The sequence below is a fragment of the Calidris pugnax genome, unplaced genomic scaffold, assembly GCF_001431845.1.
Source record: "Calidris pugnax isolate Ruff unplaced genomic scaffold, ASM143184v1 scaffold492, whole genome shotgun sequence".
NCBI lineage: Eukaryota > Metazoa > Chordata > Aves > Charadriiformes > Scolopacidae > Calidris > Calidris pugnax.
In genome coordinates, this window is record NW_015091453.1 from 880,479 (window position 1) to 897,905 (window position 17,427).

The 17,427-nt window shown below is 40.9% G+C and overlaps 1 pseudogene; it reads right to left on the minus strand.

Annotated features, from left to right (window-relative positions):
- Nucleotides 1-3,756: 3,756 nt before the first annotated feature.
- Nucleotides 3,757-4,720, minus strand: LOC106899699 (annotated as a pseudogene).
- Nucleotides 4,721-17,427: the final 12,707 nt, after the last annotated feature.

Here is a 17,427-nt window from a genome sequence, read left to right on the forward strand (position 1 = left end):
CATAACTCTATGTCAAGAATTGCTGTAGTCATTTGTGGGAGAACAAGGGGTTAACAGGATTGTGGAAGAAGCAGAGACAAGGAGAAGAAGCAGGAACAATGGCAGAAGATGGCCCTTAAGCATCTCCAGACCTGTAAACAATGCCTGGCCCCCTGACTGATGGAGGGGAATTCTGCCCCCTTGGCAGTTGGGGGTTGCAGGGGTGTGTGGGTTGGGAAAGAATACACACTGGTACTATATAAGCTCCCTGTTGGTTATAATAAATGATTCTGGTTGTATCACCGACCGGGGTCCGTGCCTTCATACGCTACAGTCATTAAATGACACCCACCATCCTGCTCCCATCCACTCTGAGCCAGTCTACTCATCATGGAAGGGTGTCAGGTTGGTCAGGCATGATGTGTTTTCAGTAAATCTGTGCTGTTACACTTCCTTTTCTTCCCTTCATGTGGTAGACTTGGCTTCCAGGAGGATTTGCTCCATACTCTTACTCGAGGCTGAGGTGAGGCTGACATTTCTCAGGTCTTTCTTCTTGGCCTTCTTGAAGATGGGCATATTTGTTGGGTTGGGTTTTTTTTCTATCACGGGGAACCTACTCTTTTTTGTCAAAGATGACAAATACCAGTCTTGTAGCAACATCAGCCACTTCCCTCAGCAACTTCTGCTGCTTCCATGGATTTGTTTGAGTGGTTCACTTTACTGAAGTACTCTGTAACTTGATTGTCCTCTGTTGTGGGCAGCACCCGCATCTACTTAGTTTCTTTTTTTTTCTTTCTTTCTTTTTTTTTTTTTTTTTCTTTTTTCAAGAGCAGGGAGGAGTTTTGGTAATATGTTGTTTGTTTGTTTGTTTTTTTTTAATCCATAAATTTACAAGTGAAATATTTTCCTGAATGACCAAGAAAAGCTTTTGTGTTTTTTCTGCAGACAGCCATATGGCAAACATCAGCAGCTGAGATATCTACCTTTCCCTTACAATCTATGAATAGAAACAACAACTCTCAGACATAATTTTTGTTCATTCTTCAGAAGTAATCTAAAACAAATGAATTGCTAGAAGTACTTAATTCTCTTATATTACCATCAAAGTCTTAACATATAGCTCAGACATCAAATGCATTCTCTTCTACCCTTTAAAAACATTAAGTTACTTTTTTTTTTCTTGAACCATCTATACAAGTAATTATTTTTTTTTGCTGATTTTAATTAACAACTGATATACGAAATACTGGTATGCCTCAGTTTTCATGAGAAGCAATCCAGAGTTTGTTCATGATTTCAGATACTGGGATACCTTTTTCTGCCTTTTGGCCAACACTTCAGGACTGTGAATAGTTTCCTCTAGGATCCCTGAGAAAAAATGAGGTTCAGCTGTTCTGAACTACATGCTATCTTACATTGCTTCTGAGATGAGGAACCCCTCATTACCAAGTATACTCAGAGAAGACAAACCATTTCCCTTGGTATTGTTGCAGACTGTGGACAATTTAAATAAATGAAAGTTAACTTCTTTTTTTTTTTTTTTATACTTGTACATGAGCAGAAGCAATAAAGTTAACAATAAGTACATTACAATTTAAATTTAAAATAAAGTTTAAACAGCAAAATGTGATTTTCCCTTTGAAGGTAATGAGAGGAGGAAAACACCCTTTGATAGATGCCTTGTTTGAGTTATTAATCAAGTCTGTCTTGATAGAGAGAAAGGAACCCCAAACCAGACCATTAGTTTTAAACATCTGTCTGAGGATGGATATATCACCTTGTGAAGGCAGCTCTCTCCTTTTATTATCCAACTGCTAGTAGCAGCATGTCAGTTAGATAAAAAGTCTATAGCTGAATGGATAAATTCAGGTGAAACGGATCCTACTTGAACTACAGCTCTTCAGAAAATTAGAAATTCAGCCTGAGATTTCCAAAATTAAACTTTAAAAAATGTCCTAGAACAAAGTATTTTGTGCAAGATAAGGAAACCTTGTAACAAGTCAAAGAGAGATTCACCATACCTTACTTTAGACATCTGTAATCCAGTGGTTTAATAGTTGTTGACAGTGACAGTGACTTTTAAAATGCTCTAGAGTATTCAAGATACCTGCTCAAGACTGGCAAATATGATAGAAATCCACAGGAGACCTGTCCTTCTGGAACATTACTGGAGACCAGGTAAGACTAGCTGGGTTTCTAAAATGGCACTGCAGGCCTATGTTTGTCAAGTGGTTTGAGTCCTAAATTTCGACATCTGAGCTTGTCATAGAGTCACTCACCTATAATCAAAGGAGAGGAACAGACACTTCTAAGGCATAATTCATCATAGCCTCAAAAGCCCACAGTGTGCAGATAAGTCACAATGTAGAAATGCCTTTTCCATTTAGTGAGTATGTTGGGAGACCAGGTGACTGAGACACATGCAGAGTTTGTATTGCAGATGTCTAAGTGTTAATGGATATCCATTACAGTAAATAAAGCAATGCAGGCATTTCAGGACCTGGTTAATTTGGTCTATTGTACATATATGTTATGGGACAGATGGATGTGTATTCTTGAGTTTGAAGTGCTAATTAATTGCCTAAACTTAGCCAAGGCATGAGAAAGCTCTTCCTGTCTCATACAACTTTGTGTGCCAAGTAGTACCTATTCCTTCCTATTTTTGCTAATCCCTTCTCCAGTCATTCCCTCCTCCAGACTCCAGGGTTGTTTCCCATTAGTTATTTCTTGCTCTGCTAACTTCTCTCAAAAGCTGCATTTCCTTACTGTGATGCCCTGCCCCCCCTGTTCCTATGTTGCCTCTTCTCCATTGCTCATTGCACTCCTAGACACTTCAGTGAAACGTGAAGCTTGCGAACCTCTATTCCTTTTATTTTTTTTTTTAACTATGTTAAATATAAGAACAAACATAACAATCACAATTCCCTAACCTACAGAAGATTTCTAAACATCTCTTCCTATTTCTTAATTGTTGTCAAGGAGAATAAAACTATATACGCAAAATGAACTAATTTCAGGCTGGTAAAGATAGTCTTTTCTGTTTATCTCCCCTACTCTCCACCAAACCTCAACAGAGCGTGCATTCTTCTTTGGAAGTTTTTACAAAGTTGTTGTGGAAATTTTACTTTCACTTTTAATTGCCAGTCCAAATACAAATAATATTTAATTAATTTTAGACTGGATGTCAGCATTCTGTGTTCTGTATGAGGTAGCGGTTCTTTAATATATTGAATTGAGCCCTTCAGGGATACAATTTATGTTAACTGAAGCCAGACATCAAAAATAGATCACATCAACCACATTCAAACAAGTGTTTCTCACTCTATTCATTTGCAATCAAAGGAGTCCAGGTAACTGTCTTGGATGTAGACATCTACTCTATAGATATAAAAACTAAGTGTAATCCAGAACATAACATTAATAAAGAAATGGTCAATCCACTATAAATTGAGTTTCAGTTTATTCTGAAAATTTTGGTGGTAGTGAGGAAATAGAAAGCAAGCAGGCAGACGAGAAGATTTCATGTGTAGGAATACATATACAATGATATTCATGGATTTATTTTGCTTATATTACAGTATTCATTACATATTCATGTTCTTTTTCCTTACCACCCCGCAACTGATAGCAAGATTATTTACTTATTTTGTTTCTCTGCTTGTTTATTTTTAAGATGCACAGCTATGTATTCCCAAGCTTTATTCAAATTAACTATATTCTCCTGCCATGTAGTTGTGTCTGAACCTATAACTCATCAAGGTTTATTACCCACTTTTTTTAAACAGAAAGCAACACCCTGAAAGCCAGAAATCTACTTGTCTGTTTTTGCAGAGCTTCCTTTACTTCTTTGTTTCTCAGACTGTAGATGAGAGGATTGACCAAGGGAGTGAGAATGGTATAAAAAACAGAGAAGACTTTGTTTAGAGATATTTGGGTATCATGATGAGGAAATACATAGACAGTTAGTGTTGAGCGGTAAAAAAGTAACACCACAATAAGATGTGTGGAGCAAATGGAAAAGGCCTTTTTCCTTCCAGTGGCAGAAGGAATTCTTATCACCGTGATAATGATGTAGAGATAGGATGAGACGGTCAACAGAAACGGAGGCAGTGAACACACAGCTGCCACAACAGAAGTGACAAGTCCTGTCACATGAATGTCACTACGGGAGAGTTTTATCATTGGGAATGAGTCACAGAAAAAGTGTTCAATTTCATTTGGACCACAGAAATCTAAATTTGAGATCAGGAATGTTAGTATAGAATTAGATAGAAAGCCGCTTATCCAAGATGCAGCACCAAGCTGGAGACAGAGCTTGCTGTTCATACGGGATGGATAGCGCAGGGGCTCACACACTGCTAGGTACCTATCATAGGACATCACTGTGAGGAGATAGCACTCAGTAGCTGCCAAGCAACCAAAGAAATAGTATTGTGTAAAACACCCATTGACTGAAATACTTCTGTCTCCGTCGAGATAACTAAGCAACATCCTTGGCAAAATGTTTGAGCTGTAGCAGATTTCCAAGCAGGCCAAGTTGCCCAGGAAGACGTACATTGGGGTGTGAAGGTGCTGATTAGCCACCATCAGCACAATGATGAGCATTGTTTCCAGTTATGGTCACAATGGCGATCAACAGAAACATCAGGAAGAGAAGAGAATCCAGTTCAGGGCCATTCCCAAAGCCCAGGAGAATGAACTCTGTAACAACTGTTTTGTTTTTCCACTCTGGCTTTGTCATAACCTTTGTTCTAGTGATAAAAGAGGAAATGTTAACACCTTTATAGTTGAGACCCAAATAATGAAAGTTTCTTTACAGCGTAGAGAAGCAAAGAGGAAAAAAGTCTTTGCATTATCAGACCTGTTACCTGATATTTCTATAAAGATTGACCTTTAATGCAGACATTTTTATTATTTGAAGGAGGCTGAAAAAATAACCCAGGTTCCACCAATGAAAATAAGTATGAAGAACATCTATACCATCTTCAGCCTATGTTCACCCTGCCAAAAAAAAAACCCAAAAAAGCACCTTGCAGTTGTCTCACCCTTCAAACTTGTCAGTGGGTAGAATGAAGGATTCCAGATTGAAGAGTTGAATTCACCCTAAAACAGACAGTCTGAATCATCTTGTAAAAGTACCTATTTCTTGTCACTGAGAACTCAGAGACAGTTTAGTTGCCAGACCCTTAATCAGAAAAATACAGTTTAGATAAATCCTACTGTTTATTCTAGTGTTCTTTTTTATTTCCTCTCATGAGAATCACCTCATTCTCTAGATTTCCTTACAAATACCATTTTCCAAAACTCCTGAGGCTTCAGCTGATCTTTTCTGGATTTGTTTAGTATAAAAATACTAAGGAAAAATAAAGATTCAGTGGCCAAGACTCGATACAATACTGTGGTTAAGGCTATACTGACAAATGAACCGAACAGAAAATCTAGTCCTTTTTCCTTTTGTATAGACTCTTCTTTTCAGCTCTGTTTTTATCCAGATGTGCATGTAGTTGAGAGAGGTACTGGCAATGCATCAATGGGGTGCATTTTTCAAGGCTGTGCACCTAGCAACACAAATTCCAACCATGACCCCTCACAGACTGAGGGGGAAAATCTTCAATTCCCTAAACACATCCTCTATTACAAATACAACTTTGGGCTTTTTTTCCAGCCCATTGTCTTCTCAGATCTAGCACTCCGATTCAGCAGCATCTATTTGAACCACCTAACTTGGAACATATGCATATAAGACACTCACCTCAGGCTTCTCTTACAGCTTGCAGAGAAAAGCAAAAGTTTTGGACTGTAATCATAGAACCATAGAATCATATAGGGCTGGAAGGGACCTCTGGAGATCAGCTAGTCCAACCCCCCCGCTGGAGTGGGTCTACCTATAGCACGTTGCACAGGAACTTGTCCAGGCAGGTTTTGAACGTCTCCAGAGAAGGAGATTCCACCACCTCTCTGGGAAGCCTGTTCCAGGGCTCTACCACTGTCACAGTAAAGAAGTTCCTCCTCATGTTTAGGTGGAACTTCTTATACTCAAGTTTGTGCCCGTTTCCTCTTGTCCTGTCACTGGGCACCACTGAGAAAAGAGCAGCCCCATCCTCCTGACACCCTCCCTTTAAGTATTTGTACGCATTAATTAAATCTCCCCTAAGCCTTCTCTTCTCAAGACTAAAAAGACCCAAGTCCCTCAGCCTCTCCTCATAGGGCCCTTAATCATCTTTGTGGCCTTTTGCTGCACCCTCTCCAGCAGTTCCTTGTCCTTCTTGAACTGGGGAGCCCAGTACTGGATGGAGCCTCACCAGGGCAGAGTAGAGGGGCAGGATGACCTCCCTCGACCTGCTGGCCACGCTCTTCCTGATGCCCCCCAGGATGCCATTTGCCTTCTTGGCCACAAGGGCCCATTGCTGGCTCATGGGCATCCTGTTGTCCACAAGAACTCCCAGGTCTTTTTCCTCAGAGGTGCTCTCCAGCAGGTCAGCCCCCGACCTGTACTAGTGCAGAGGGTTATTTCTCCCCAGGTGCAGCACCCTACACTTGCCCTTGTTAAATTTCATTAGGTTTCTCTCGGCCCAACTCTCCAGCCTGTCCAGGTCTCGCTGTATGGCCGCACAGCCTTCTGGGGTGTCAGGAACCCCTCCTAGTTTTGTGTCATCAGCAAACTTGCTGAGGGTACATTCCATCCCTTCGTCCTGGGGATCCAATCCAATCCATCCAATATAGTTTATACATCTACTATGTATGACATATATCATCTAAGGAAATTATCTCTTTCTTTCCGTTGACAATAACAGGAGTTTAGATATTAGTCAGCTTCTGCCATGCAGACTGCGCTTCCTTTTTTGGTGTTACTCACCACATTTAGGCACTAGAAAGAGATGACTATAGCAGTGAAGGCCATACCAGGACACCCGTCCAATAACTTAAAATTGCACCACTTATGATAGTGTAACTTTGTAAGACGTACACATTTCTTTCCATGGATCTAATTTTAAATTTTCCTTTAAACTTTTATTCATTCAGCATCCCAATTTTTAGTCAATTTGCCAACATCTGACAAATGAAAATGTTGAAATCGTGTCCCATTTCTCTGTCAATCAACAAACCTTTCAGACCAATGCTGTTTCTTACCTGAAACCACAGGAACATTGAAATCCAATTAAAAAATCTTTCACTTCTCAAAGTTTTATATCCATCTTTATTTTCTTTCAGAGCTTGATTTTCTTATAAAAAAAAATAAAGCTCCTTGTTTGGCAAAGACCCTCCCGCCCAATTATTTCCATCTTTTCCTGTTTTTTTGTTTGTTTGTTTGTTGTTTTTATTCAACTGAATATACTAACTCTTCTTTTCTGTTCTGTCAGGTATAGAGTGTTCTTCCCTTCCTCTCACTCCTTAAAAACCTTTTCAGAACTGAGACTAGTGAAACACCCCAGGGGATAATCAAGTAAACAAAAACCTTGGAGAGGTTGTTGTCATCAATCTCATATGCACATAAATAACCACTCTTTTCCACTACACTCGATTGGAGTTAGTGTTTTCTTAGCCTACATTTTTATTGCTTTTGGGCCTGGATGGAATTATATCGATAGACAGGATGACAACTAAGTGAAAGATTACTATGCTGATCATCATTGCTATCAAGTCACCATTGTGTTCTACAGACATGTCTGAAACTGACTGGGACCTGGATTCAGTGCCAGGGAACTACCCGAGTGCCAGCTATTTCAGTCATCCTCTGGAGATGCTGCTCGATCTTCTCTATATGCAGGGTGGCTGTGTTCCTAGCTGTGGTGTCACAAATAAGTGAGATGATTGTTCCTGGTCCTAGTTTTTAATGTCATCTTCCTAGCTTGCATTTCAGAAGGCCAGGTAGACTACTATCTTGTTCAGACTGCTTACTCTCCAAGGCCACAGAGAAACAGCTTGATGAATACATATCTCTTGGCAAAGTACAACTTTGCATCAGCTTCGTGAGCCTCAACAAAAAAAATTAAAAATATTTAAGAACATGAGGAAATTCATAGACCTTATGAAAAAAGTGAAATCCCAAAAAAGTAGAAGGGGAAGTTGTACTATCTAAACACCGCTAGGTGGGAGTGTAGTCAACACAATCTGAAATACCTATAACAGTGACTTTGGCCTGTGCTGAACTGCAAACACTGAACATTTGATTGCTAACATGAAATGGAATAAATCTGTCTCAAAAATACAAACCCTATCTGTTGGCTTTCACATGGGATGCCCTTAGTTTCCCACCAAGTAGCTGCTCTGTCAGTTCCATGGTAGAAATATAATGCTTGTGTTCAACCAGATAGTCTCAGTTACATCAATGCCACGGTCTCTGCATGTGAGTGTCACCTACAGGTTTTAGTTTGGAGGACAAGACACACAAGAAGAGAAATCACTGTTCTTGGTGCCAGAATGCCTTCCTATGATTAATTCACACACAGTAATTTGTACCTAGCCTCAGGCAGCTATTTACAAACTCCATCTGGAAAGTGAAGAGAGAATGGGCAATGCGAGTCTTCCAATACCAAAATTGTCCACCGAAGAGGCTATGGAAGTACTCGAAAGTGTCCATCTCTCTCTCTCTCTCCACTGAGAGTGCTACACTGAGTATCTAGTTGATTCCAGATATCTAACTAAAATAGTGGCATGGTTTGGGCCAGACTGGCCACTGAGATGAATGACAGATGCTATCCCCAACCTCTCTCTTCAAGGATATGAAGGAGAGAGAGACATGAGTTTAGAAGAAGCTAAACGATTTTAATGAAAATATTAATAATAAAATAGAAAGTAAATAATGAAATATATATACAAGCCCAGTATTGAGCTCTCAGGATGATGATGATGTCACTGGCCGGCACAGGGAAAATCCCAGACTGGACTCAGTGACGGATGGGAACTGGATTCCAGATCTGGAGTCAGGAACGCATGGATCAGGATAAAAGGCAGATGAACAGACGGAGTTCTGCTCTGACACCAACCACTGAAGAAAGAGCTAACCCTTTGATCCCTCAGGATTATACTGAGAATGGGACAGATGGGATGGAATACCCTGTTGGTCAGTTTTGGGTCACCTCTTCTGTCTGCTCCTCCCCACAGGTACAACCTCTCTACGCTGATCCAGTTCCGACTCTCCAGCAGGGCACATAACAAAGTGAGCTGATATGGGTTGTTGTAACAGTAAGTATACGCAAGAGCCTCCCTGCACACCATTCCTTGGCATTAACTATAAACATAGGTCTTATCACTATATATAGCCATTTTAGGTTCATTTGGGTTTCTTTTCTTGCTTTCATTTTGCTCAAGAAGGATTCAGATCTATAGCAAGTATTGTGTTGTGTCTGCCATCAGTGTGCAGAAATCCCAGACAGAACAAGATCTATGTTCAAGTAGCTGAACCCTGCACTCAGCCCCAGAATCAAACACTTGACATTGCCGTTTCCACCAAGTAGGCCTGTACGCATGATTGTGATGTCTAAGCTCCCATTTATAGTTGTCGTGGTTTAACCTGAGATGGCAACAAAGAATCACATGACAGCTGCTCTCTCAGGCCCTCCTCACAGCTGTGAGGGGAGAATCACAAGGGAAAAAGGCAAAACTCATGGGTTTGGACAAAACAACAAAGGGAACAAGAAAACCATAGCAGTAACATAGATAATGGAATACACAAACCTGATTATGATATTGCTGCTCACTGACCCCACCTGGGACACCACAGCTGGATCCCCAGCTGCCCCTGTCCCCCATTCCCTGGCCAGCTCCCCCCTGGGCATGGGGGGGATGTGTCCCTGCTAGATCCTGGGGAGAATTAACCCTATCTCTGCTGGAACCAGGGCAATAGTCTATGGCAATTTGGTCAATATGGCCTGAAAAGCTATTCAACTGATTAACCTACAGTGAGATTCAGGTGCCAAGTAAAAGAGCCAAATACTGTTTCATATACTCTAGGGTATCACAGACATCCGTAAAACAATGCTATGGCTTAGGACTTATAGGAGATCCTTCTGTAGTGATAGTTGGAGTTATGACATTTTTGGGCATCTGAAATAGTCCTAGATGCCTATGTTTAGGCAGTTTAGTTAAGCTGATTGCTCAGGAGACATGTGAAATAGAGACTTCTAAAATTAGATGCTTGAGTTTGGATGTCAGTTATTCATGAGGACCCAGTTCATTATTTGCAAAGTTGTTTATCATGGATTAAAAAAAGGTGTGTTTAGTGTTTGGGAAGTTAACAGTTATTCACAGTGGGAAAGAAGTGTCCACTAACTCTCAGTGGAAACAACAAGTAGGTGTTTTTCTCCCTTTAATTTAGGAAGACAACATCAATAACAACAGATCAGTCAGACAAGTGCACTGATCCTAGTGCATCTGACATGACACTGGATGCTCATGATAGGCACTGTCTTTTCTCACTCAGATCACCAATTCTAGGTACAGAAAACACAACCATTGTTAAAAAGATGCATGCTGCATGTGAACAGCTTAATTATTGGAATAAATTCAGTCCATTGTCGGACAAAAAATTGTAGACCAAATTATAGGAAAAAATATGACCTCAACTTTTTTTGAATTTCTGGCCTGTTTATATCCTGTGCCTCATACTTGCCATGTGTTTAACACTGAAACCAAGTGGAAAAAGCTCTCAAAAGATTTGGGTTCTAGCCCAGACCGTGATGGACTCTCACTACAGTGAAGACTGAGAAGAAAGCACTTTAGGGCTTGGTATCTACCAGGGCATCCAGTCTAACAGTCTATTTGAAACACTGACTTGGCCTACTCTGTCTTTCACCCTGGGGTGCTGGTCTCCCCTCACAGCACACCTCCTTCCGTGTTTCTCTTCTTTTTTTTGGAGCTTTGGTTCTCTGTGAGGGAACTCGGGCAAAGTAGACACAGTAGTTCACCTCATCATCTGCTTCAGATCAGAAATTCAATTGTAGAAAGCACCAACTGGGGCTTGGTCCAGCAGTGGTTGTTCTCTGAAATGCTACTGCATCCCTTCATGCCATATAAGAGTGTGGGTGTCAAAGGCATTTTGTAAAGACACATTCACATAGGTTGTGACACGGTCCCGTCTTATTTGGTATAACAGATTCCCAGCTCACAGTGCATTCATTAGGTACCTAGGTGCCTTGGAAAATGGAATATAATTGGAAATAATAGGTGGGGGGGATGGAGAAACAAAATTTATTAGTAAATTTCAGTGCAGTGTTAGCATATTATAAACTTTAATCAAGAATGTTATTGGGAAAGTTCTACCTAATCAATAAATTATTCAAAATTACCATTAGTAAAACTATCAAAGGAGATTTTGTGTTCATACTCAAGAGCATATAATGAGTCACATGGGACATCTGAGTTCATCTTGGCTCCAGTACATATGGAGATTTAAAGACAAATACTTGGGAAGATCAAGGTCCTGCCTTTCATATAAAGATGATGACAATTGTCTTCTCAGCCTGCAGAATTTGTGCTGCATCCCACAGCTTGATGTGGGCAGGTGTCTGAGAGACCCCAGTCTGCAACTGGATACCATGGAGGTAAGCCTGACAAAGGAGAGTGTGCAGACTTGGGAAGAAAGTGAATGAAGAACTGATGAGAAGATTAATTTCTGAGTTGTATTTCTGTTTTTCTATCAGTGGAAATAAGTGCTGAACTGTAAGGTCCATGATTTTATTATGTCAGTCACAGCTTTATCTGAATGTCCCAGTAGTTTTTAAATGATAAGACATTGAACAAACCAAAAAAACTGCATTGACAGTCCTCCCCATGCCTAAAATTTCTATACCTTGTAAATCAACTAGGCCACCCCAGATGCAGAAAACTTGTGTGAAGATTGTCTGGTTGCAAAAACTGATCTGATGTGACCACAAGCTAATAACAGAGTTTAGGTGTAGGTAGTTTTGAACACCTTTCCCCATGTTGGCACGGCTGCGTGATCTGCAAAGGAGCGTAAGTATATAAACATGTACCTAGAGAAGAAAATTAAGAAGTAGGGTATTCCTCTACAGGAAAGGAAAACAATCCAGTACATGAAGTCAAAAAATTGCATGTAGTTATCCATACTTCTTAGAAAAGAAGAAAACAGTTTTGTTCCTGATGTGAACCAACTGTGGTTGAAACCAAGATAAGACAATTTGGGTTTTTATAGAAAATATTACTGAAATGCTTAAAGAATTGGAATTTTAAATAAGTTATCAGGACATAGAGATTGGATCCAAGAATTAATTTGAATAGTGTCTCTTTACAGCCATGCATGAAGAAGAGTTTTTAAATTTTTTTATAACATCTTATTTTCTTTCCCCAAGATTCAGCATGATGTCAACTATAGAAAAGCAAAACCAAACCAACATTTCAGAATTCATCCTCCCGGGATTTGGTGATTTACCTGACCTTCAGGTTCCTCTCTTCTTGCTCTTCCTGGTGACAATCATAGAATCATACAATTGTCTAGGTTGGAAGAGACCCTTGGGATCACCGAGTCCAACCATCTACCCTACTCTACAAAGTCATCCCCTACACCATGTCCCTTAGCACTGCATCTAAACGGCCCTTAAACACATCCAGGGATGGTGACTCAACCACCTCCCTGGGCAACATATTCCAATGCCCGACCACTCTTTCGGTGAAAAATTCTTTCCTAATGTTCAATCTAAACCTACCCTGTTGGAGCTTGAAGCAATTCCCTCTCGTTCTGTCACTAATTACCTGTGAGAAGAGACCAGCACCAACCTCTCTACAGTGTCCTTTCACGAAGTTGTAGAGAGTGATGAGGTCTCCCCTCAGCCTCCTCTTCCTCATACTAAACAGTCCCAACTCCCTCAGCCGCTCCTCATATGATTTGTTTTCCAGCCCCCTCACCAGCTTCGTCGCCCTCCTCTGCACTTGCTCCAGCACCTCGATATCTCTCTTGTATTGAGGTGCCCAAAACTGGACACAATACTCCAGGTGTGGCCTCACCAGTGCTGAGTACAGGGGCACAATCACCTTCCTACTTCTGCTGCTCACACTATTTTTGATACAAGCCAGAATGCCATTGGCTTTCTTGGCCACCTGGGCACACTGCCGGCTCATATTCAGTTGATTAAACTCAAAACAACTTTGTCATGTTTTCATATTATTTCAGTCACTTAGAAATCAAAAGCCCTAAAGAAAAACTGTGTCTTATGGCTATAGACACATGGGGCACAGAATGGCCCCATGCGTTGACATGGGTATCGCTACATGGGGCACAGAAGAGGACCCTGGCCTAGCGCCATGTTGTGTGGCAGGATTCAGCCACCTGAATGTAGAGATACAGTGTCCTTTAGGTGCTGTGGGGATACTTCCTAGGCTGTGCCTACTACTGCTCTAAAAGCATGTAGGTTTCTCCTAGGGAAGAGGTCATTTCTGCCTATCTTGTGAAGATGTCATGGATGTCCCAGTGCTTCACCAGTGTCATGGGATGTTTGTTCTTGGCTTGCCCATGTCAGAGGGAGCTTGCAGCAGTGTAGGTGAAAGCCAGACTGCACTACAAGCCCAGAGAACGGGTATTGCTTCCTTAGGAGCCACCTTGAGCAGTGTGGATGTTGGCAATGCTTCCCTTGGGATAAAGATGATAAAGACATCCATACTGCTATAGAGACTCTACAGAGAGGAATCTGAGAATTAAGGGTTGTTGTGTGTTTTCATGACAGTAGCTAGGGCTACCTTTGAAGCTCATGGAAAGAAAAGGGCTTTGCCAAGCAGGGAATGTCCATCTCACTTGAAGACTCACTTGAATTAGACTTTCAGGCATCACTTACATGATGATGAATTACATGACATGAATCTTTTCTCACTATGATAGTACAATGTGGGTCAAATCTCACCTAAATTTGGCAGTTAAAAGTTTGTAATGCAGGTGTTTTGGCTCTGTTATGGACAGAGATAGGGAGGTCCTCATTGTGACTCCATTGGTAGTGCTATTGTCCCTTCACCAATTATTTAAGAATCAGGAAGAAACTGAGCACTCATAGGTGGGAGGGGTGGCCACCTTTTCTGCTAAGTTTGGACACCTGAGAAAGAAAAGCAGTGCCAATGCTGGGGCTGTGGTGTTCCTCAGAAGTCAGTGGAAAGTGACAAATACTTCTTCCATGCATGGTTTATCTCATTCCCAGACATGTGACTCAGTCAGTATGGGCAAGTCATTCTCTGGAGGTGCTTATTTCTTTCCATAAGCTGTAGAAAGATCCTAGGTATGGGTCATAAACTTAGAAAGCCTGACTATGATCTCCCTAGCTGTGGTAAAATTCATATGAAAAATATTATTTTGAACTTAGTTCTCTTCTATATTCCATTTAGATTGCTATTCTTTCTTGTGTATTGGGTACACAAGTCTGGGTTTTTGTAAGCAGGGGCTGCAGGGTAACCTCTGTGGAGAGGGGCCAAGGGCTGCCTTGTGCTCCACAATGCATACACTGCAGGACACAACTGAGCCCATCAGCCAAGCTGGTCGCAGTCCTGTGAAAACATAATCTAGAAAGAACAAAAGATGCCAGACAGAGACAAGAGACATAAACAAAAAGAGTGAGAGAGAGCAGAGGGAACACCAAGGTCAGAGAAGGACAAGGTGCTTCATGGTGCCCAAGCAGGTATTCTCTGCAGCCCACAGAGGACCCACATCAGAACAGATGGATATATCTGAAGGAGCTGCATCCCATAGAGGACCCATAGCAGAGAAGAGAAGTGAGACAGAAGGAGTGGAAGAGAGAAGTTGCTATGTACTGACCCTAATCTCCCCAGCTGCTGCTTGGGGTGGGGAGCAGAGGAGCCTAGGTCAAAGGAGTGAAGTTGAGCATGGGAAAGTGGGGATGAAATGTGTTTTAATGCTTATCTTTGTTTCTGACTACCTGAATGTATTTTACTTGGCCATAAGTTGAATTAATTTTCCCCAACTTGAGTCTATTTTGCCCACGGTGTTAATTGGTAAGCCACCTCCTTGTATTTATCTAGACCCATGAGCTTCCTCATGCTATTTTCTATCCCTCCCATCTCTCTGAGGCTAGGGAATTTATGCCTCTTAGCCCACTACACCAATATTCTTCCCCACTTATTGTGCCACCTAATAATCCTTCCTTCAAGCCTAGCATCCTGTTGTTTTCTAATAACCACTCCATAGAAAAGGTACCCATTCTGCTGTCCTTAGCTGCTGCAATACTATGCTGCCAATTGTGTACTACAGTCACACCTTTCACAGTCCTCACAGCCCTCCTTTATTTCACATTTTATACTATAACAGTTCTTCCTTCTCCTTTCTTCCCAATAGTTCCCATTATATAAATAAAATGGTGTGAGATACTCAGTTCTCTGCATTGTTTTCCCATGTCAACAGAAAGGTGACTGAAACTATGGTTCACAAGCACTAGCTTTATATCTGAAAGTTCAGCCTATCAGCTATACTGGTTCCCTGGGCTTCCTTTACAATGATTGGTGGGAAACAGACTTCTCTGGTTTGTTCTGATGGTCTACGTACCACATAGATCAGAGCTACTCTTCGTATCACTGGCTCTAAAGGGAGACAAGATGACTAGCTCAGAGCTTGCGCATCCAGGTTTTATATCTAAGAATACATTACAGTATCCATTAGCATCTTACACTTCAACCCTTAAGTCTTAGCCACTCCTTATGATCCAGCAGATTGTACGCTCGTCCAGGCCGTGTGAAGCCAATTTTTCCACCAGATTTGTATGAGGGACAGTATCGAATGCTTTTCGAAAATCCAGGTATACAATATCAACAGCCTTTCCCTCGTCCAATAATCTGGTTATCTTGTCATCTTGTCATAGAAGGAGAATAATATCCATCAGTCAGAAAAAAGTGCTTTTATGGTGAAATTAAATGGTAAAATCGCATCTTCTCTAGGAGGAGGTGACTCTTATTCCAGGTTGTGTTCACTGTACTGGCTTCATCTAGTGCAACGAAATGGGGGTTGAGGGCTGAATTAAATAAACTTTTCAGAATTAATATACTAGACTTCCCCTCTCATCTTCCTGGTAAGCAATAGTCATATCTCAAGGAAGATTGATCATATTGTAACTTTCAGGCAACTTAAAAGATTTGACAAGCAACTGCAAAAGAGGCTTTGGTGCAAAAATATCCAACCCCCATGATTTTCATGCAGAAAGAGATGGCATCTAGGTGTGTGAGAATGTGAAGTCTGCAGACTTAGTTGTATTATATTTGTGGGCTACAACAGAGAGAGAAATTTAATTCCCAAGCTAATTGGTGCAGATAGCTTCTTGTTCACATTGCAGCTAATTGTGGCATTCTATAGTGTAGCTATGTCTAGATATGAAGACTCCTTTTATAGCCAATAAAAAGACATGGTCAGTTCTTGGATGTGAGTCATCTCATCCTTAAGGAGATATCTGAAATCATCTTTTCTAACAGTATCCTCACTGTGTTTGTTAAAGTTCTTTCAGGTACTCCAATATATGCTGTACTTTGCCATATAGTCCCATTCCTTCTGCTTATGTCCCAATTTGTACATATATGTTTTGGGAATAATTATAGATGCCAGAGCTATACTATTTTTCTAATGAAGCTTTAACCTGGAAGGATATGATTTAGGTTTTTGGACAGGAGAAAACCTAATATCCTATAAATATTTTCTTTCTCTCTTTTCTGAAATTATTTCCCCTGACAACAGGAATAAATTATAAATAGGCAGAAAAATCAGAAATGTTTATTGTAGAGCTTAAAACCCATACAATCTAAATTGATACTCCCATTTCATTAAAAAAAAAAAAAGATAAACCCAATGAAATAGAAACCTCTATCCAACAGAAATTTGAAATCTACAACTGAAGAACATTTTTTTAATTGGGAGGGGGCAAAAAAAGCTGTTTCTTCCTGACATGGAAACATCATGAAACTTCCTAAACTTGCCCAGGAAAGCTGGTCATTCTTCAAGGAGGCACTCTTAAAGGCGCAAGATAAAGCTATTCCCAAGTCCCAAAAATCAAGCAGGAAGGGAAGAAGACCAGCCTGGCTAAATAGAGAGCTTCAGCTGGAACTCAGGAACAAAAAGAAGGCTTATAATCTTTGGAAAAAGGGCCTGGCAGATAAGGAGAAATACCAGGAAGTGGTGAGGATATGCAGGGGGAAAATTAGAAGGGCCAAGGCTCAAGTGGAGCTCATCTCGGCCACCAATGTTAACAATAACAAAAAGGGTTTTTTTCAGTATGTTAACAGTAAGAGAAAGGTTAGAGATTATGTGGGCCCACTGATGGATGAGGTGGGCACCCTAGTAGTGGAAGACACAGAGAAAGCAGAGTTGCTGAATGCCTTCTTTTCTTCAGTCTTCACTGTTAGGACTGCCCCTCATGAATCTGTGGCCTTAGAGGCAAGGGGGATGGTATGGAGAGAGGAAATTTTTCCTCTAGTAGAGGAGGACCAGGTTTGGGACCACTTGGCCAAACTGGA